Genomic DNA, 22,905 nt, shown 5'->3' with positions numbered 1-22,905 from the left:
TAAATTCTAGTCATTGATAATCATTGATATCTAGAATACTTAGTGAATATATATGTATAGTAAGTTGATATAATTATTATAAATAATCTATATACAGAATATGTATATAGTGTATATAGAATTTACATGTATATAAAATATAGCATATTATTTTATCAACAATATGAAATCATAGTACAATATATATAAATTAAAAAAGTATGTTATCCTTAAATAATTTATACTTACTCGTGTATTTCATTTCAAATGTTCTTAAGTTCATAAGTTTATTACCTGTAACATATACACGCGCATATCTTAAAATTATTCTTTTATTATGAAAAACAGTTTGTTTGATATGTTATCATATTTGTCAATATATGCAATAAAAGATAAAAGTTTAAAAACACAACTTGTTCTAGATGCATTAAATATTGGATTGGAGAAAAAGTTTTTTTACAATGAAAAAGAACGGTTTTTTAAAAATATCTTTGTTAAAAATGAACGAAATTAAAAGTCTTAAAGCTTGAAATCTGTACTTTCAAATGATTACTATATTTTTTTAGTTTTTGTAAGTTTAATAATTTATATATATAAAAAATTACGAGCTGAAAAAAATGCAAAATTTTCTTTTCATTTTATAGGTCTTTTATGTGTTCAAAAAATATTTACGAAAATTTTCTACTAACTTTCGTGAAAGCTTGAAACTTGCTACAAAATCATTTTTTTTAAATGTTTCTACGATTTTTTATTCCTGAGTTACTCACAAGTTAAATAAAGGAAGAGAGAGAGAGAGAGAGAGAGAGAGAGAGAAAGCATTCTAATTTTAATTGCTTATAACTCTGTTAAAAATCATTATACCAATTAAAAAAAACAAATTAAAAAAACAAATTCTTAAATCTGAAACTTTGCTCTATCGAATAATATAATTGCAAGGAAAATTTCGTAACAAATGATGGGATGAGGGAAAGTTCTTTTACATGTATATAAACGGACTTTTCTTCAAGTCAATAATGGATATATTTATCGTGAATATAATATATTTGATCATATAATTTTGATATTGCTAATGCAACGAATAACTGTTATTAAAATATAATAAAACTGTAATATATATATATATATATATATATAAAATAAATATACATTTTTTACATTAATTGTGTGGTATTCATTTTCTCGTAACATTTATCGAACTTTATTGCAACACTACGATATATTTTTCGAAGCGATTTTTGTTTCCGATTACTGTGACGTATTTATTATGTACATATATATTTACGTGTTATATAATAAAATGGAATAAGGCCATAGGCATAAGTGGTAGAACCGGCGAATGATACAAATACGATAATTCTAGTTTTTTTCATAATTCATATATGATATATTGTATAAGCATTTGAATACGTAGTAGTTATGCTATCATATGTTACTGCAATATATGTACGATTCTTTTCATAATCTGGTCATTGGATTATGTGTATTTATTCAAATTCCATTATTAATGATTTCGAGTTATGTACATTAATTTGGTGTATTATTAAATACATTATTTTTAATCTTATTATACAATTTTAATTTTGAAGGAGTGATTAGAATAATCAGCCTATTTTGTGTAAAACTAATATATAAAGTATAATTAAAATGTTACAGCACATGACAAAAAATTTTAGTCACAAAATATTGTCAAATTAATATATATTTACATAAAAACAAATTTTGAAAATTTTATATCTTATTGGATTTTGTATGTGTATTATTAAATGTTAAAAATAATTATTAACATTTAAAATAGCCACCTTTAGCTTTAATATATCTACCTATAAATTTTAAGATATTACAGAAATGCATCAATAATAACCGCCCATCTTTCCAAGAATCAATTTTCCTATAAGCAATTAATAGAACAGTCTGTGGGAATTGTAGAAAATTATTTGATGCATAGTCTTTGGTATTTCACAAGCTGTACCTAACATTTTATAATTTGTTTTTTTTTTTATGTATCTACGTTATTATCCAAGTAATAAGCTGACGTTATTTACTGTTATTTTTTTTCATTAAAATTACATCTTTAATGTTATTTTAACGCCAAAATGACGACAAATAACGTCAGCTTTTTATCTATATAATGATTTAATTATAATACATAAAACTTTGTACCAGAAACTTTTTTGTCATCATCTTGGTATTCTTGGCACTTTCATTCTCTAAATCATGAACATAAAGGATTATCCTAAATCAACTACAGTGTTTTTTCGTTACGAATATAGATTAAATAAACAGAGAGAATGAAACGTGCTACAATAAGTGGAAGGTGCATACGTAATTCATTAATATCATTAGCGATCTGATTCAGAGCAACTGATATTTTATGATTAAGACTGCAGTTATAATTGGTAAAACTTTTTCGATTAAACAAGCAATTTCGCGCAAAACACGTCCAATCTATTATTAAGTAAGTGTTGCAATGTTTCCGCTTGTATTCACATGTATCCGATTGTAATCTCACGATAAACCACTTTTTATGTTCTTTTAAAGTAATTTTCATTTTTTGCGATTAATTTTCAATATTTATTGCAACACTTGAGATTGTTTTTGTTAATGTTTATAAGTTTACAGGCAACTATTAGTTTCAACAAAATTTCTATCTTTTCAAGGAACTTCTATGTTCTTTATCATCTTTGGATATTTATAGAATAATTTTGTAAAGAAAATAGCATTATTTATTATCTAATTTATATATCAATTAAAACATCTTTTCCGTAGTGTGTCATGTGTACCGCATTGAAAAAAATATTAATTTTAATAAATAATTCGTTTGAATGGCGCCAATTAAAGATTTACTAAATGCAAGTATATATTTATTTGGTAAACAAGAATATTAATTTGATCTATTTATCATTTCTTTTCATCGAGTAAATATTTATTTTCTATAAGTGAATGTTTAGTCGATATTCAAATGAGTAATTAAAATTTAGTATATTTTTTCTCAGTATTATTTATTACGTATATAGGTGTTTAGTTCCCTTACATACATGTCCTCATTCAAGAATGCTTTATATCTCATAAGGATGAGAATAATAATTTTTCCCTGTTGTTATTCTCTGTAGTGTTTAACGAAGTATCTCGATACTTCATGGTATGTACGGTTCCTGTGTTCTCTTTTTCTGAATGAGTTATTCTGTTAAAATGCCTTTTTATTTCTCGCGTCCCACGCTATTCTGACTTACGTCACCTTGCATGATGAGACGCATTCGTTGCCAATCGCGAGCACCAATAAATGCGCATCGCGCGTCCACAAAGTTTCAGCCTTCCATCCCTCCGCGAACGTCGCGCACAACAATCGTTTCCGTTTATTCGCCGACAATGCGCCAAACTTTCCAGTTGGACCGCGCGCTGGCTGGCTGCGCTGGGTAAGCTCGGCACGATGTATTTGCTCGGCTGTTCTCGGCCGGGAAACTTGGAAATTTATTCCCGGGGAAATTCGCGCGTTTGAATTTTTAGCAGGCTGACGCGCAGAACTTTCTTTCTTCCGGTGGCAGCGAAACGCCGCCCACCCGTTCGCTTAATCGTCTATAAGAAAGCGATTCTGCTGGAGTCAATCTCTCTGCCTTCTCCTCGCGTGAAACGAGGGCAAAAAGGTCGCTAGAGATCCGAGAATTCATTCGTACCGTTGTACTCTTCACCCTCTTCTCTACGCGAGAAGTGATTGATCGATCTCTCTCTCTTTCTCTTTCTCCCTTCGCGTTTGTTTCTCGCTGAACACGTTCAAATGGATCGAGAACAGTTTGTTACCGACTTAACATGCGGCTAGAAAAGGAAATTAAATTCTTGATCTATAGAACAAGAACGTGCACTCCAATATTGATAGGCATATCGATTATAACTGATTTTTATCAACGCGAGCTAGTAAAAGTGAATAATCTTTCTTTTACAATCACGATAGAAATATAACAGCAGCAATAATAAGCTCTCTGAAAATAATTTAATATACTATATTGTGCAATTTTATAGATACATTTTTGTATGTAACAATGTATCGTGCTGGAATAAAAGTTCATAACGCTACTTCATCTGTATCGTGTCTACATGTTTTAAAAAATTTGCCTGTTATACCTTTCAATACAGCAAAGTTGCAACTTTAAGAATCTGTTTTTTTAAATTGTTCATGGCACGGTGATTTTTAATGGAGTTATAAGCAATTAAAGTTAAAATGCTAATTTTATTTAATCCGAATAAGAATCTGTAATAAAAAAATCTTAGAAACATATTGAAAGCAATTTTATAGAAAACTTTAAGCTTTCACGTTAGAAAGTCCAAAGTGTTTGCAAATCTCTTTTAGACACGTGACGAATCCACAAAGTGAGAATAAAATTTCTCATTTTGTTCAGCTCGTGGTTTTCTACATATACCTGTGTAAAAATTATCAAACTCACGGAAACTCAAAAGACATAGTAACCTTTTGAAAGTAGAAATTTAATCCCTTTTATTAAATTTAAATTTCGTTCATTTTTAATGAAATTAACTGTTTGAATTTGAAATTTGTAGTGTTACTTTTGTTCCAACCTAATATTTCTCTTTGCTATCAAAGATCGGAATGATCAATAGTATAACATCCCACAAATTTTTGTGTATAAGATATAATCAAGGAGACAGAGATGAAGCTTATATAACTTTGATGACGTTAAAGCATCACTTTCAAGCAACATCTTCGTCGGTCGTGTCTCTTCCTTTTACCTTCACCTCGTTGGATTGTAATTCCCAGCGCATTGATTCGATGTAGGTACATATGACGCCGACTGTAGTACACAACGCGGCCGTAACTTCGAGAACTTTTGTTTGAATTATGTTGAACGAATCGTGGAAACTGGTGACGCTATCGGTGCGTCAGTCGACAGAAACAGTCGTAATGTGCCACTCGAGTTCAGTTCTGTCGCCAGCAAGGCAAAGCGGTAATGGCGTTGCAAGCTGCAGGTAGCTACCAACTACCACTGATGATACGAATCGCACAAAAGCTCGCTGCGAGAATGTCCCTTTGTGAAAGAGAGAGGGAGAGAGAGAGAGAGAGAGAGAGAGAGAGAGAGAGAGAGAGAGGGAGAAACAGAGAGATACAGAGATAAGGTTTCTTTTATTCACTTGCTTGCTTCTCCCAGAAACATTGTTGCTGGTTGTAACACCGAAAAATTCGTCCATTGGAAAGTCAATGGTTTCCACAACAATTACAACTATTAGGAATAAATAAAATAACGATTGTGGTAATTATACATGAAGTCTTGGTTTATAAAAGATTCATAGGAACGAGAAATATTATAGAGAAAAATGTTTTAATTTTGAGTTAACATCTCTCTAGTTTTTTAACTAGTTTATAAAAAAATTTTTGAATGCAAATCGCAGTCACTTTAATCACGCAGAAATTGTGGGCGCTTCACGTTGAAGTGTTACGCAGTATGTACATATATCGAAGTAAGCTATTACCATCTGCGTCGACGTTTCGTCCTGGCCTCCCTCGAGCTGAAATATTACAAAACGATGCAGCGATTGTTGAATATATAGAGACATCTCGGTCAAAATGCGGTTTCGCGCAGCGCGTTTAATTGCGACGAAATTTACGTCGATCAAATCGTTGACGCGGATAACGGCGAAAATTTATTGTCGCGCTAAACGACAAGTCCCCTCCCATCTACCACCCGTATGATTCTGCTAATTATAATTGTGATATCCGTATTATTAATCGCCATTATCGATTGTATCGTGTTGAACGCGCCGCCGATGACACGCAGGTTGACTTTGCCTGAAGCGTGACCGGTTTGCGAGGCGTAACGTAGTTAATCGTTATTGCTGCAGTCCCATTAAACGTGGATAACAATAATATTAATAATCACGCTGATTTGATGACGGATATAAATATCAAGAAGCAAGAATTGACTGGTTCGATTAGTTAAAATCGAATGTAGAGATGATTTAAGTTTATATATGCCTTTAACGGTCTAGCTAGATTTTAGGTGCTTGTAATCTTTGTTTATTTTTGAATTGTTTTTTAGCTACACAAAAAAGACAGTGTTATTGAAGTATTTAAAAATTTAGTTAGGTACATATCTCAAAATAATTTTGTTTTGGATTGTTAAAATAATTTGACAATGAAGCTAATTGCTAGAATGTCAAAATTTCTTGCAAAAAATTATTTTCAAATCTGTATCTATGGTTAAATTTTTCAACAAAATTGTTCTTTCCATACAATGGTTTTATTATTATTGCTTAATCCAGTCCAATGTAGCTGATAACAAGATGTGTTTGCGTCCGCAGACCGCGATTACACAATCATCGTCGGCCATACGCTCTTTCGTCCTCCCTCGGAACGATCCGGCGCGGCGCGCTACGTCGATGCCGGTAATGACGATAACGAATCGTACTAATGGCGAGGCGGCTTGGCGATTCGTTTTCGACATAACCTGGAATACGCGTAGTCGACTGCTAGATAGGAACAGCCCCGGGACGGTTATCGGAGTCGATCATTCAATTTCGCGTTGCAAATTGTCCGCGCCGGAAACTCATATCCGGGCACTTCCGGTTCTGCTTGGTCCCGCCCCCGGGAAGAAGAGACTGTCGGCGGCGATGGGCCCCAGGCATCTAACGGGGCTGGTTTACAGCGGGGGCACACAGCAGGGATGAGGGCTCGGAAGGGAAGAAGAGACAGACGGGAGAAAATCGGGGAGGCGCAGAAGTCAGGGCTGAGGGCATGGCTTCATCCTGACGCAAATGAGCGGTGAACTCGCTTCCGGTCTGCCCTCCTGTCTGTCATTTTGCCTGCTGCAACCCGTCGCTAAATCTCTGTCACCTGTGTCGAATAATTGATGACTGGTAATTGATTTTATTTCTTCATTCAGCATATTGATTTTATAACTGACGAAAATGCTCTTCATTTTTAATTAAGCAATTGATTTTTTAATATATTTTTCGATAATAATCAATTATTAAATTGTAAAGGATAAAAATATTAAAGAAAATCTTCTTTAATATTTTTATCCTTTCCAACTTGATAATTGATTATTATCTTTAGCTTCTCATTAATCATTTTTTAGTCTTCGATCAGAGAAGAATTTTTTCATCGACCTTTAATTAAAGAATTTTACTTTTGCTGTTAAATTTAATTCATCATCGTTAAGTTTGATAAAAATAACAGCTATTAAATATATTATAATATATTTCTAAAATATTTTATTTATAATTATTGAATATAACATATAAAATATATATATTATAATTATTCTAAAACTTCTCAAATTTCACACGCTATTTTGTAATATAAATTATATTCCTCGCCATACGGATTGACATATTTTGCACAACAGCCGCTTATCATCAGTTAGATTACAAATCGCCAACAGACGCGGTTGCCTGTCCAGCTGAGAGTCCATGAAAAATAGCTGCAACCTTTCCTGGATCTTGGCGACATACGTCGGGACGTATATTAATCGTTAACAGGCGTCAGCGTCGCTCACTCGCGCGGTCTGACCAATTTCATCGTTTATCCCGACACGCACACATTATCACGTGACGGTGGTCACCGCAACAGATGCTCATGTATGATACATACGTGTGCATTTCATTTACGGCACCGGTGATTCCGTTATGATCTACCTGCCGCATCCGAGCGAAGGTGCGAGCATCAGCACGACATCAATCGGGCCGAAAATGGTTGACTGGTCTCGTTTTTGAACAACAATCCCGCGTCATATATAAACTTGTCCCGCAAAACGGCTATTTACCTACCTAACCATCTCTCAGTGTGCGGTGCCAATGGGACCCCCGTTCTCTCCCCTGGTGTATCCCTTCGCGTGATTCAGTCATCCATTCACCGGGTGGGTGGCTGTGCGGCGCTTGATGGCAGCGGTGTAGCGGTAGCGACGGCGACGGTGGCGGTGGTTTCATCGGCAACGTCTATTGGAAAATTTATTCCAATATTTTCAATTAAAGTTAGACAAAGCCGTTGTTTGATAACGCTACGTGTTTCGCCGCTCTAGTTGCCGAGGTAAAAATAATATAGCACGCGCGAATGATCAGGAGCGGCTTTCACACAACGACGTTACTGTCGCGCGCGTGAGAGGTAAAGCCGGTCATTGCTGGTGCTGGTGCTAGTCGGTGATGGTGATGGCGAGATGGTTCGTTACCGTGGATGGCGCACACGTGGGGCGGGTGGTACGGGGTGCCGCACTGACGAGGCGAGTGGGCGACGAAGCGAGCTTGAAGGGTTGGTCGGGAGACAATACGCGATTCCGCACGAGTACCGCAGAACGAGTTCACGTCCAGCATTTCTCTCGATCTGCTTGTGGTGCAATTAAGTTCTCTAATGCGGAAAGAGGCAGCTGGATGTGAGATCGTCCGTGAGTGCTATCGCGTCGTTATTGCTGGATTAGCTGCTCCGAAAGCCTTGCTACGAGATCGTACCATTCTTTTTAATGATACGTACACGCCTATAGGACTGTGAAATTATCGAATATTTGGTGTTTATATTTATTGAAAGTGCTTGGAACACATCAAGGATATCTGACTTTGATATTAACACAGATCAAATCAATATTTATTTTGAAACACGTATATACATCTATCGGATATATAGTGAATATTTATTATTTTTACAAAGTATATAACTTGAAAGTATATTTAATAAATTCTGTGTGTTACATGTCGACGACAGAAACAGTAAATTAAAAGATACATATATATATGATAAAATATTTCCATGCTCTATTTAATTTGCGAATGTTGATTATTTTTATGTTGATTATTCACCATATTACATGAAAAATGTGTTACTTAGATTAAATTACATATTTTGAAAGATTTAGGTCGAGAGCTTTATTGAATGTATTGTTACTAATATCATACATTAGCGACTGCGAGTATTTCATTATGGTTTTGTTACGAATTATATTATTTACGAAATTGACGTTCAATGATGGTACGCCAAAAAGATATATTTAATTCTAGACATTCCAATACAATCGAATGTCTCTTAATGCATCGCGAGTAAGAACAGCCGATAGCAATGCAACTAGCTGCCTACGCGGTATGCGATAATTACATGCTCGGCAGCAGGACGGCCGCAAACGTCACGCGCTTGTCAAGAGCTATCACAGCTTCCTGTTAGCGTGCATATGTACATGCGAGAGACGAGGAAGTTAAGAGATAGAACTAAACAGAGAGAGAAACACAATGCGTTTGCTTACTTTGTAATATACATAGAAAATTTATCTAAACTTGCAACGTCAGTGCTGGTATTGATTAACCTGGAGACAAGAAATAATGAAAGTTAATTAGTAAGCGTGAATAATATAGAATAAGAAATGGAGTACAGGTAGAAAAAGAATAAAGACATCTTCGAAAATTTCATGAACAATAATTATAGTTTTGAATTGTCGTATAATTTATGGTATATTAAATAATAAAGTATCAACATTTTTACTTTAAAAGTTTTACGGATGATCGGTTACGAACATTAATATATTTACATTTAAAATAACATACTAAAAAGAGGACAGGTAAAATCGTAAAATGTAGTTGCATTTTTCATAATTGAGATTCTCTCTCTCTTTCAGAGATCAATAAAATTTAAATTTATTTTACTTTTAACGTAGAACGTGAACGGAAATGCGTCTAAGAATAGGAACTGATCTCTTCTTTCGAGCGAGATGCAGGTGCAGGTGCTTCTGCAGACGTGCTCCCTCGAGCACAGGAGCCGAAAATCGATCCAGTTCACTCGGGCGTATCGCGACGGCGACGTCGGCGGTCCAGGATGATCCTTAATAACGCGAAATACGAGGCGGAGAAACCTAGGAAATGCGAAAAGAGGAAAAGGAAAAAGATCGACGGTCGGACGGGGTGCACGAAGATCGTGAAACGAGGGGAGTAGTTGGAAAACCGGAGTAGGGAGGGGAGGATATATCGGATACGCGGATCGAAGAAAAGGGACGAGCTGATGAAATAATAGGTCTCTCGCGCGCAATAGCGAGTGCCCGGCATTGTGCGAGGGCTGCACGGCAGCTAGGTCGGCTCAATGGAAACGAATGAATGCTGGCTAGCGCGAGTGATGCCCGATTCCCTCTTCCTCTCTCCTCCTCGGGGTTCACGCCGAAAAGCCAAGTCCACCCGGCTTTTAATACTATGCCTGGTGTCCACCACTTTGCGATACGTTCCTATTTGTAATTGAAATCTGCTCGCTGCTCTTGCCCCTTGTTGCTCGTTTTCTCGTTAGATCCTCTTTTTTTCTCGGCCGATCATCCTACTGGAACCGCATTGATCCCCTTCTCCATTTGCCGATGTCGCTTTAGGCTTGTAACGGGAATTGAAAGAAGTAAAGGTCTCTCTCTCGTTCGATTACATACGATACTGCTACCGCGTATTATCACTAATTCGCACATTAACTTTCAAATTACAACTTTGCTTATAACAGAACGTTCGGAAATTCAATTTAATTTATTGGTGATTATTTTTCACCGACAAGTGTGATACGCAAAATAAATTATGGTTTCAGAAATTTTATGACACCGTATTGCGAATTTATTTATCTTTCGTGGAACAGCATGTTGAAAATTGTAATGTTGCAATTGAAATAAGCTACTGTAATATGTAAATTTTGTCATATTTCGTTATATTTCTCGTACGTCTGAGTTTGTTATTCTTTTGGTTACATGCAGTGTAATGTATAGTCACAAATTTAATCTGTTACATTCCAAACAGAGGATATGATAATAATTACGAGTAATGTAACTCTGATATTTTTATGTCGCATGCTCGACAATTGTGAAATCATTGAATTAATAATTTAATTATTTATTTCTTAATATTTTATTAATTTTATTTAAAATAATATAGTTCGTTCAAGCAAAAGAGTTTCTACATAAAATACTATACATAATTAAAGTGCGCACACACATACACTCACACATACGCATAATTTAATAAAAAATATACATTATCTAATTTCTCTCTCATTCCTTCTGCTTAATCAATAGTGCTTCGATATCTTCTACCGAGATAAAAATCATATATGTATAAATTGTTCCAAAATTCTCGATGTAACAAACAAAATAGTGTATAAATAATCTAGAGTATCGGTCTTTTTAATATCAGGTTACTTGCGACAATTTTGACACTTTTGCTCCGTTTTTGTGCCAAAAACGATCACCCTTGTGACGCACGAGAGTGATCGACGCCGTCGACGCGCAAAAATCCTCGACCGCTATTTGGCACAGCGATTTCGTCGGGCAGGTGCATGCCATTTGTGACGCGTTTAAACGAGTCCCGGGCGTGCATCGCGAATTCACGTGGTGCTGTCCGATTTCGCATCGCTATTCATACGTGAGTATTGAACGGCGCCCGTGCGGAAGGGCCACCTGGAGAGCAAGAGAGAGAGATAGAGATAGAGTAGTGATGGCCCTCGAACCAATGCTTGCTCGCAATTTTCGAGCAAACCGAATATGGATGCTCGATCAAAAGGGGGCTCAGCCAGAGAGCAAAAATGCACAGAATTCACATTTTATAAACTTTATTTTAAGTTGTATTGTCTATAAAAGTTATAAACTCTGTTATAATTTAAAAACTTATGGACGGTCCATTTTTGTTTCGTATCTTTTAAGTGCAGACGTTCTTTACATATTAATTATTTTATAAATATTTATATTATTTTATTCCTTATGTCGATTGGTCAGTTTGGAGATCGATATTGGATCGATGCTTGGCTTGAAAAACTTATACTTAGTACAATATCGATGCCATCGCTACACATAGGTCACGCTCGTCCATCTACAGGTAATAGGCAATTGTCATTACGAACCGGCCCTCGTTATTATGCCGTGTACGCAGCGATACGTTATGATTTCCGATAGCTCGCATAACCAGACGATGGTCATTTCAGGTGTCAAACGTAGCTAGTACATGCGAAAAAGACGCTTGTATCTATCGTCGTCGTTAATGGCTAATACGTGACACGTATTTTAATTAACGTAGTCGAGAAACGAGTAGAAATAACGAGAAGAGAGAAACGGTCGCGACAGATATATATCATATTAGCGGAGGTCTGTAGAACGTAAAATATTGCAGGATTCTTGGGAGAAGATTGCATAAGTCGTTTGCAGGTACAACAACGATTTGTTTCTAGAAAATTTTATTATAACGATGATATATAAATGTATTTTGTAATCTTTATTGCGAAATTGCACATGTAAAGTATGTAAGAATGTAAGAAAGTATATAAACTTTCTCTCATTAGTGAGGCATAAATTAAATAGATTAAAATTAAACTTCTTAAATAGAATAGAATTTTATAAACTTTTTTTGTAAGAGAGAAGGAGAATAATTTTGGATACTATAAAAAATATTTTAATATTCTTCAGAGTTTGCAGAAATAGGTATTTATCACATGTAGTCCATGAGTAAAAATTTTATATTAATATATTTTTTATTTTTATATAAACAAAATAAAAGTAGTCGACGTAGAAAATTTCGTGAAACTGTATGTGATGAAGGATGATATTTAAGCTGACCGTATGCGGATAATAACAGACTATTACAGCATGAAAAATTTATTATGATTATGATTAACGAATTAATCAAATATATGAATTTATAGTTGAATAGCGCACAAATGTTTATATTTGACGAGCGACAGAATTTTATTGTGTGATATTTCTTTATAATATTATACAAAGCAAATATAATCTCTCTCTTTTCCTGTACTAAGAAAAACTATCATGCATAATACTATATTATAATAAAATCCTACAAAGGAAAGAGAAGTATAGGAATTATGAGAAGCTACATGTATAAATATTTTATACTAATTTCGTAATATAAACGTAAATACTTAAGTTCTCTAAGGGCGAGAAGGGTAACATGTTGGTTGTTCAAACAAGGTCTTTTTCGTTGAAACCTTTTATAATTGTCGACTCAAAACTTAGTGTTGTTCTACATACCAGCTGAACAACAGAGGTAGCAGGAAGACGTAATCTACGATAATGCCTCGAGCATTGTAGACACGCCACACGGAACTACGCTTTATAGTAACACTGCTTTATCCTGGCATTTGCTGTAAAACAGCGGCGTTGTGTGAAATCTCAAAAAGTCGTCCTTTACTCTGGGTATATCATTAAGGGAAATATGATAGCCTCGGGAGCCATTTTCAAGAAAGAGAAATGGAGAGAGAGAGAGAGAGAGAGAGAGAGAGAGAGAGATGTGCTCTTCAGAGGTACGTTAACGTAGTAACGTGCGTAAATTCTTGCATGAGTACGTGCAGATCGGCGCACGCGACACGATGCGTCGGCATCATGTGGCATGACTCGAGTAAACTGGTAATACTAATCCGAGTAGTAATACTTAATAGCAGCCTGGAGCAGTGCCCGGGCCAAGTCCTCCTAAGTGAATTAACCTCGAGTTAATCTCAAGTTAAGGAAACCCCTAAGCAGACCTCGAGTGAGATCCTCTCGCTACTTCGTTAGATCAGCTGCTCCGCCCTTCTTGAACATCCGTTTCGCCTACGTTTGCGTCATATGAACTAACGAGAACCAACCGTCGAGGATCCTGCGGGATTCCCGGCGATCTTTGACGAGATACTCGCTCGAAAATTTCGTCGATTTTATTATAGAACACAAACGAGAATAAATTCAACGGCGAGATTAGAAAGGGGATATAAATATTATTCTTCAGCGAAAAACATTATTTTTGAACGTTTGAAATTATATTTTATCTTAGAGAATACCTGGAGGGGCCACTAAAAGTCCGTTAATGGAGTTGTGGCTCTTTCTAAGTATTTTATAAGATAAAATAAAAACTCTCTTGAAATGCATTTTGCTTAAAGCAGCGTTTCGGCTTAAGCCCTTTTTTAATTCAATAAGTTTCGTTCAGTAACAAGAGTTAACATTTATTTAATTTAAAAGTTTATCTAATTTTGAAAAGAAGCTGCATATATATATATTAATCCGTTCTCGAGATCCTAAAATCAGAATTCTCAAGTACCTCTAAAGTGGTATTATCGTGCAAGCTATGAGTACAAGTAACATAAAACGTTTAGTATGACATAATTGTGACGATAATGAGATATGTACAATATAATGTAATTTTGGAAAACATTTTGTTTATATATTATACCTACTCGTAATTATTAAAAAGTATAAAACTTGTTTTCTAATCAAAATGGAATGGAATGGTATTGGTCGATTGCAGACGAAAATAGTTAAAACCTACTATCGCCGATGTTACGAAGCTATTATGTTTATAGCCACGTTATCCTATTATCCTGGAAAGGAATATTCTTTTTATCTGCCTCAAGTACACTGTAAATCTATATATTTACGGAAAGGACGTAAAGAAACGTAATTTTGAGCGTAAAGCTAATTATTAAAGAATATCGCGGTTATATGCAGTTTCGAGATCGAAAATGGATAATAATCTTGTTAAAAGAATGTTACAATGCGAAAGAAAAATTATTTTCGATTGTATTCTAAATATCATGCGTTATCTTTAATTATATATGTCCTTTGTTTGAGGGAGTATTCATTACGTATTTCCCTTTTGTTAGTCCATGTTCCATATTTTTCCCTATACATACACGGACACAGGGAGTTTACATGATGCTCGCGCGTATTCCGCTTCATTTTATTCGCGATACGGTATATTACTTGCGCTGCTTCGCATGACGGACGCGCGCATCGATGTTTCACGCGGTACGATTTTGTTTGAGGTCCCGCGGTTTTCAGTGTGTTATTTCCGACACACGCGCGAGCGAGAAATCCGAGGCATCTCCATAGCGCCATGCCGCCGCTAGCACACCGCCGATGTGGTTGCAGATCGTGCAGGTTTCGTCGACAACGAACCAAGTTTTATAAACGGCTCGCCTGTCACGAAACCCGGACGTCTGCGTCCATGCTTGGTCCTCTTCTGATGCTTTTTTGATGCTTCTTCCGCATTGATTCCCAAACGATATGATAAATAACACATAATATATATAGGATGTCTCTTCATTCAACTTATTCAGAATTTTGTCGACGTAGATATTTCCTTCCTTATGTTAACAAATTTTAGCACCCCACGTGTCAAGGTGTCAAGGTGTCAAGGTAAAATTATTTCTTATTGTTAATAGTATACAGAATCCCTTTACAGAATTGTTTTGCGAAAACTAATATGATAAAATATATATGATTCGAGCAAGCTAATATTAAAATGCGAGCATTAAGTTTGCAGCGTAACCTTGTTTTAAGAATAGATGAGAAAGTATAGAAAGTTGATGCACTGCAGGAAAACATAATCCGACGCTTTATGAATTTAAAGCTATGACAGAATTCCGCTCTTGAGGCTAACAGCATTTCTCTTTTTTATAATATGTATAAACTGCGTTACGAATAAGTAGAATAACATCTCATTTTATATGAGAGTTTGATACGTGCTTGTGACACTGAAAATCGGATTAGGAATGTAGCGCAGGTGATCTGTATAGTTGTTGACGTGTAATCATACAGATTCGATTCAATTTCAGAAACACGATGGTGTGCGTAGCTTCTTTTTTGTTTAATTTTTAAAATATTTTAATTTAATTGAAAAATTAAATCTCTTTCATATAGCAGGAATTTTTTTTTATCCGATTGTTAATTTTTCTTCGACGCCTTTACTAACTTTAGGGAAGGATGAAATTCGTCAAAGATTTTGTCGTTAACGATTAATCCGATAAAAATGGGCTGTCCGGTATAAAAGAAATCATGGTTCGGTTTTAACATCCTGCACGTGCAGTCCGCCAATCCGGGGGATAAAGCCGATGGGGCAGCCTTTGAAAGAAGGCTCTCTCCGGAGGACAACGGCGCGTTGCGCTGCTCTCACAGCCGTGTAATTATTATCGATTCCATTACTGCGCTCGTAATACTCCCGGTGAAATTACCGCGGTCGTCGTATCGCATCGCGATCGTTACGGCCGGCTCGCGTTTAATCAGTGCTTACGATGATATTACGATAGCGCAACGTGCGACATGAAATTATTGTAAGCCGCGTCTGCTAAATATTCCGTCAGCGGTCGCTAATCGTCCACGTTAACCGAGTTAATAAGCGCACTCGATACGCGCACCCGATTTATTCGCCGTCCGTTATCGAGGTTGAGGAAGGGTAGTCGACGACGATGACGACGATAGCTACGGGGATGGTTCGGGGAAAGAGTAGAAGAGGGGGGGCGGGAGGAAGATTGGCAGGCATTGTTTGCGCATCTATGTGCACAAGTGTGTGTGTGTGTGTGTGTGTGTGTGTGTGTGTGTGTGTGAGAGAGAGAGAGAGAGAGAGAGAGAGAGAAGAGGACAAGGAACAAGTGGGAGCGAATGAGTCAGTGAGTGGGATACCTAATGAAATTACGATGTTACTTCCCTGAAAGACGCCCCGTGGAGGCGGGCATGGGTACACGCGGCGATCAGAGCGTAAAGTCCATCCCTGTATCACATCGCGGACATAACATATACCGGGCTGTGAGCGTGTGTTCGTGCGTGCATGTTTTTCTGCGTGTATATACATGTGCATACGTATAAACACGCGCGCGTGTGTGTGCGTATACCGCGAGTGTCCTTCCTGCCTGTGCAATGTGCAAGCACGCGTGTGGACACGCGTGCATGTAACGCGTCGCATCGCGCGCATCCGCGCTCTTTCGCTGCGGAAAAGCTCTTTGTAAAGTGCCGAACGAGAGCTTTGTTGTGAAAAGCGCAATTGACAGGTCTTCCTATTAGTAGACGACAAAATATCGGGGGAGGGTAGAAAAAACGTCAGTGTGAAGCGGTGGAGGAAATACAGCGTTGCGAGTTGGAGTAAAAGAGACGTTGGTAAAATACCTCGTCCCTTTCTTCCCCGCTCTTTCTCTCTTTCGCACTCTCTTTTTTTTTCATTGCATTAACCGGTTAAACTTCCATACGCGTAAAGCTGACGCCATGGACCCAGGTTGCCGTGATATTCCCTGAAAATCCGGTCGATCGCTTCCCCGACGTCCTTTGACAAAGTCCGGTTCATCTCCCGGATCGTCGATGAAAAGCGCGATCGATTTCGGGTGAAACCTCTGTTCGTCTGCCTGTAAAGAGCTGGCCCGTCTTTCGTTCGAGGTGTTATCTTCTGTTATAATAACGATTAAAATTATAAAAGGGAGAGGATAAAGGACGCATCAAAGAGACAACGGCTTTGTGCTTCATTTGCGAACTTAGGCCACGACGATGAGCAGCACCTAAGTATATCATAGTAATGAACGACTTTAGAAAGAACGGATAAAATTTCCGCTATTGATTTATTTCGCATCGAATAGATGTGAACGTTATGTATTGCATTTGTACAACTAATTCCGCGATTTTGAATTGAAACTAACAAAATCAGCAATTTAAGCATATAAATTAGTTTTATTTTCTAAATGCTGCGAATGTATGGGCAATTTTATCGAAGCCACATCGAATGAGAGATTAGGTTATCATATTAACCTTCATGTAGAAAGAGAAGAGAGGAAAATAGAGAAAGAAAACGAGAGAGGGAGGAGAGGAGTGTGAGAGAGAAAGAGAGAGAGAGCAGCGTGCCGATCGCAGGCAGGTAGATTAAACCGGAAATCGCTGGCTGGTTTGGTGACCAAAGTTCGACCTTTATTATTATCGTTTGTCCCGAAGGCATCGTGATGTAGAACAATGCTATGGCGTGCGGCGTTCTGTAATTATGTTAAGTATACCGTCGCGTAGCGCGCGCGAAAGCCATATAGTGCACATATACTGAACTATCTCCCAATAGTTGGTTACCTCGAGATTCGCCTCTGCAGACAAGTCGAGAGGAAGAGGAGAGGTGTACGAAGGAGAAGCGGTAGATAGGGAAGCGTATTGCGAGCCGGCCTATAACGTAACGCTGTTATAGAGTAGTGCAACCGACCGCTCTTGTGATCAGACACTAACTAACTGTGCTTTGGTCGTGCACGTGCTTAATATATAGGTTCTATTCGCCGCTGTTGCGCCTAGATAGAAGTTTTTCAAGTTCTCGTGAGTGTTTATCGATTCTTCAATATATTATTATATGGCTGTGATTATGAATATAGAATTTATTAAAATTTAATTAGTTTTGTGTGGAAGACGATACATCTAAGACGTATGAGAGTTTTAACAATTTATCCTTTATCTGTTTGTGAGTAGTGACATAGTTGTCACAAAATTGAAAATTAGAGAAATTGGGGAATCGAAAACGATCAAGGAAAAATCAAGGAATTTTGCAAAACTTTCTGAAAAATTAGAACTTTAGCTTTAAGAAAATATATATTGGTACATCAGTATGTATCACACTTATAACGCAGTTTTGATAATACTATTAATTTAACAATTAAAATACGAGCATTGTTAGTAATATTAATAGTAATTTACATTGCTATGTTAGATTGATATCTCAACAATATTTACCGGTTTCCGAATTAGGATAAAAATATAAAAAAATTATAGAATCTTAGGATGAGAAATTTGTGACAATCACGGATAAAGAATATTTTGCTTGAGAGATTCGCATTAAGAATCTTTTTAATTTATACCTTTTATGTTTAACCATTTTTCTCAAATTTTTCATTATTTGTGTTCCTCTTTATTATTATCTACATCATGAGCATGTGGATACACCTTGGACAATTTGTTGCTCGTGTGCAACTATGGCTGCGTGTACTGAGTAGCCAGGAAGTGGGTAGTCGTAGCGAGAATGACGACAGGGAGATGAAGAGCGAGAGCGAGAACGAGAGAAAGAGAGGGTCAACGGGAGGAGCGTTGATGGTTGACGTATCTGTATGCCGCAGTGACGGCAGACAAGCACGTATATCAAATAATTAGATTTCGGCCTGAAACGTCAATAACCATGTCAAACCATTACCCGTGCGAGACCCTGTCGACCGGTTCGGTGCTGGTTGGTCGGTCGACCGACGACCGGCCGGGAAGAGCTGCATGCCTGTCTGACTGCTAGACTACTGCCTCCTGCCTAGATAGCTCGCTGGCTGGTTGGCTGGCTGCTCACGAATTTAACCGAGTTAGCAAACAACTCATTTAACGAAATTAGGGCCCCGAGCGTCGCTTAAAATCGGAGAAATAAAATTACGCTGCGAAGCGGCGGGAGGGGTGACCGGCACTGGCAAACAGGAAGGAAAGGGAGACGTCGGCTTCGAGTTGAGACTTCGGATGTTGCTGTCGTTGTTACTGCTGATGCCGGCCGCGACGGACGTAAGGAATTTTTTTTACTGGAAATTTGTTACTGGGCTAAACTTGTAATTTTATGCGACGAATCGAAAATATATGTGAATGTACTGTGCCCATGTACGGGAAATGTGTGTTGCATATACAGATATTTATATTACGTTGTTTGAGTAAGAATTTAATATTATCTTAAAATCGATAGTTTTCATAAAAAGCGAAATATATATGATTTAAAAAATATTTGTCACATTAAAAAATTTTTAATATATCTATATAATGAACAGTTAATATATCATTTTATAAATTAAATGATCCATTGCCCTCGATTGACAGACAAGATTTTATCCTTGTTTTTGTTACAAATCAAGGAAAATTATCTAAATTCTTGAAGTTTCTACAATGATATTAAAAGTTTTACTTCAATACCGAAATAATTGACATTCCTTGTTCTCGATATTTTCGAAAAAGGAGATGCAGCAAAAGACACTCAGGGACACCCTGTATATACGGAATGAAGAGAGAGAGAGAGAGGAGGAGCACAATACGGGTGTGTAAAGTGCGAAGGAAATGTCGTCGGCGACGTCAGGCGTTGCCGTTCGAGCGAAACAATGCACGTTGCGCGCCTTCCGTTTGAGATACGATTCGAGCATGCCATGCTCAACGCTTCGCGCTGCCTGTGCTCGCTTCGCTCGTGCGCAAGCGAGCGAACGAGTGAGAGTGTGTGCACGCTGCGCATTTGTGTTACAGGCAATCGCCTGCATTGTGCACACAGGTATATTGTATGCAGAGAGAGAGAGAGAGGGGGGGAGGAAGGGGGAAGGGGAGGAGGGAGAGGGAGAGAATACACACACACACCACACACACACACACATATATGATGTATATAGAGTAATAGGTTCACAGTGAGTCGGTCTGGCTATCGCGGCTTTACTATCTGACAGCCTTCTCTCGTCTTCTCCCTACATTCTAACGTCATTGTCCTCCACCGACACGCATCCATACAGTAATTCATACAACTCGCGCGCGGCATGCTGCAAATTCAGGAAGTGACGTTGACGCAATGCGACCTCGCTTTTTAATCGGGCTGGTTAGTGGAGCAGGACGAAGAAATCGAAGTATGGAGGATTGATGAAGGATATTTGTTATACATATGTTCCGTTTTTAATAAACCATCTTGCGAAATATGCGTGCACGAAGAAATCGAGTTGCAAGTTTAACCAATGTCACTCTTGACGTATCCTATTCAATTTCTATGAATGGTTTTATCCTGAAAATTGAGTCGTGCTATGTCATTCGGTTGGATTGACTGTCATAAATTTGATCGGAAGATAGAAGTCGCGATTGATATGCATTTTAATTACATTTTGCAATGATACCGTGGATACAAACATGAAACTCGAGCACGCAACAGAGATACATCTCAGGCTAGAAAAGCTCGACAAATTTCTCTAATTTTGGTAGGAAAGTGAGATGCCTCTTACTTCTTTTTTTTTTCCATACAGTTTTGACGAGCTTGCAAAATACGCGAACGTGTCTTGTGTCGCCGGTTTTTGACTACGTAAATCGATAAATTCGTAATTTCATCTCGCACTCCTGTTAGCCGCGCTAAAGAGAACTCGCGTCGTATGGCACGGGCAATAAGAGTTTGCACCGGTCGAAATCGAGTTATTTACCTGATTGCGAGTTTTGTGAAAAATCGTAATGAACTTGGGTCGCGAGTATCGCTCAACTTTCGCAATTTAAATGTCGAGCTCTAGTCGGATAATTGCGGAGGTCGCGGAAGCAACGGGACGACGTTTTCTCATTGCGCGAAATTAATACGCCCAACTCTCCTAAATTTGCACGCGATCATTGTTGCGATTTTATCACACGCGAATTACGCGTGAAACTTTTTTACTCCGAACTCGTTAGTATAAATTCTTTTTTCTAAATAAAAACGCCGCCACGTTCGACATAAGTCTTCTCTTTCCCAGAAATTTAATTATCGAAACGCGAGAAACGGTTTGCCCGCATAAAATATTTGCATAGACTGCGCACTTATTAATTTCCTGACTTCGCAATCTTTATCTCTCTCGTTCCTTGCAGAGTATCCCGTATTAATGTCCTTACCTGCCATTGTCTTCGGATTTACGTAAAGCTCTCTCTGCCGCGTTTCCCATCCAATTAAACTTCGCGAAACAAGCGGTAATGAATTTAGATATCCTGATGCGTTAAACTTACAGAAAAAGATACATCTTCCATCTTCTCTCGCGATATTCCTTTTTGAGTTCATTGACATTACGTGAAGTAAGTTCAGGATTAAACTGACCGCCCAGTAGTATACATCATTTTTAGACTGACACTGCATTTTTGGTTGATCTTTCCTATGGCGTATTCTATTTTTTAAGTAGAAACAGTTAATCATGGTCAGACTTTATCATATTGTGCTACATCATATCTCGTATGTCTATTGGACATTTATAAAATGATTTAAAATATTTAATTATTAGCACTAATGAGAATGTTAATTATAATAATTAGAATGACGTAATGGTTATATTCTCGTTTCAAATTGCAATCGATAAGATTGCAACTGTTAAAGTTTCCATATCGTATAGTCCGAGTGTAAAGGTCGCTGTGCACGATCGCTAACAATGATCCTCCAAGCAAGTCTCAAACGAGTTATCTAACGGCAATAAAGGCACGTATCGTACAGCCGATGGGTAGTACTCGTTGTCGCCGATAGTAGTAACTTCCTATCGGCTTTTCAAGCGATTGCTGCCGCTTGCATCCATAGATCGGCTCTATAGATAAGAAAACAGCCGAAGGCGCGAAGTGATATTGTCGCGATTCTTGCATGATATCTACACGCCGTTTCCTTGTATGTACATATGTCGTTCAATCGATGTGACCCGCTTTTCTTCTTCTACACTCTCGAGAAGTCACTCGTTCTCTTCTTTCCTATTTCTTTTTCTTTTTTCCTTCCATTTCTCTCTTTTTCTTTATGCGTGCAAAATTTGACTGCAATGTTTTTTTGTTTAGGGAATAATTCAGCGTGTAACGTAAGGAAAATAAGCGAACGTTCTGTTGAGTTTTATGGATCGCAGCTTTGATGACGGAATAAGCCTGTAAGCGTAAAACAATTTCCACTTAACCTCTCTAGTCGCGTAACCGTAATCGTATGCGTCTGACGCAGCAAAATAGCATACACGTATTTAATGTTTTTTGACATTGCTAAACATTAAAATTAGGCTGCAAAATGTGCATACGTCTAACTAAACATTATGTTAAAATAGCTTATAATTTAGTGTAAAATTATTATATTTATTGAAACTTATTTCAGTTTAGAATCTATTTTGACATATTAATACGAAAATTTTTGGAATATAAATAGTAATTCTAGCAAAAATATTTCTTTATTAATCGTTTTTTATTAATCCGGAAGTGTAATTACTTGATCTTTTTACGAGAAATGATCATCTGAGTATCTTTATACCCTAATTAAAATCACTATTATTAACAATATATTGTATATCATTGATTATTTACCGATTTATTAGTATTGAGAATATTATGGATATGCATTTAAGCCAAATTTTTTGAGAAAAGTAAATCAAATAAATATTAAACAATATAAGTACGTTAAGTAGTTTATTATGTCAGTATTTCTAAAAAATAAAAATTTTAGTTAACATAATGCTTTTTTATTGCTGGTTTTTGATGGAATTGCACATTTAAAAGTTTG

Source organism: Cyphomyrmex costatus, unplaced genomic scaffold, assembly GCF_001594065.2.
Source record: "Cyphomyrmex costatus isolate MS0001 unplaced genomic scaffold, Ccosl1.0 scaffold132, whole genome shotgun sequence".
Classification (NCBI taxonomy): domain Eukaryota; kingdom Metazoa; phylum Arthropoda; class Insecta; order Hymenoptera; family Formicidae; genus Cyphomyrmex; species Cyphomyrmex costatus.
The sequence above is the reverse complement of the archived record's forward strand: the minus strand, read 5'-3'. Positions refer to the sequence as shown.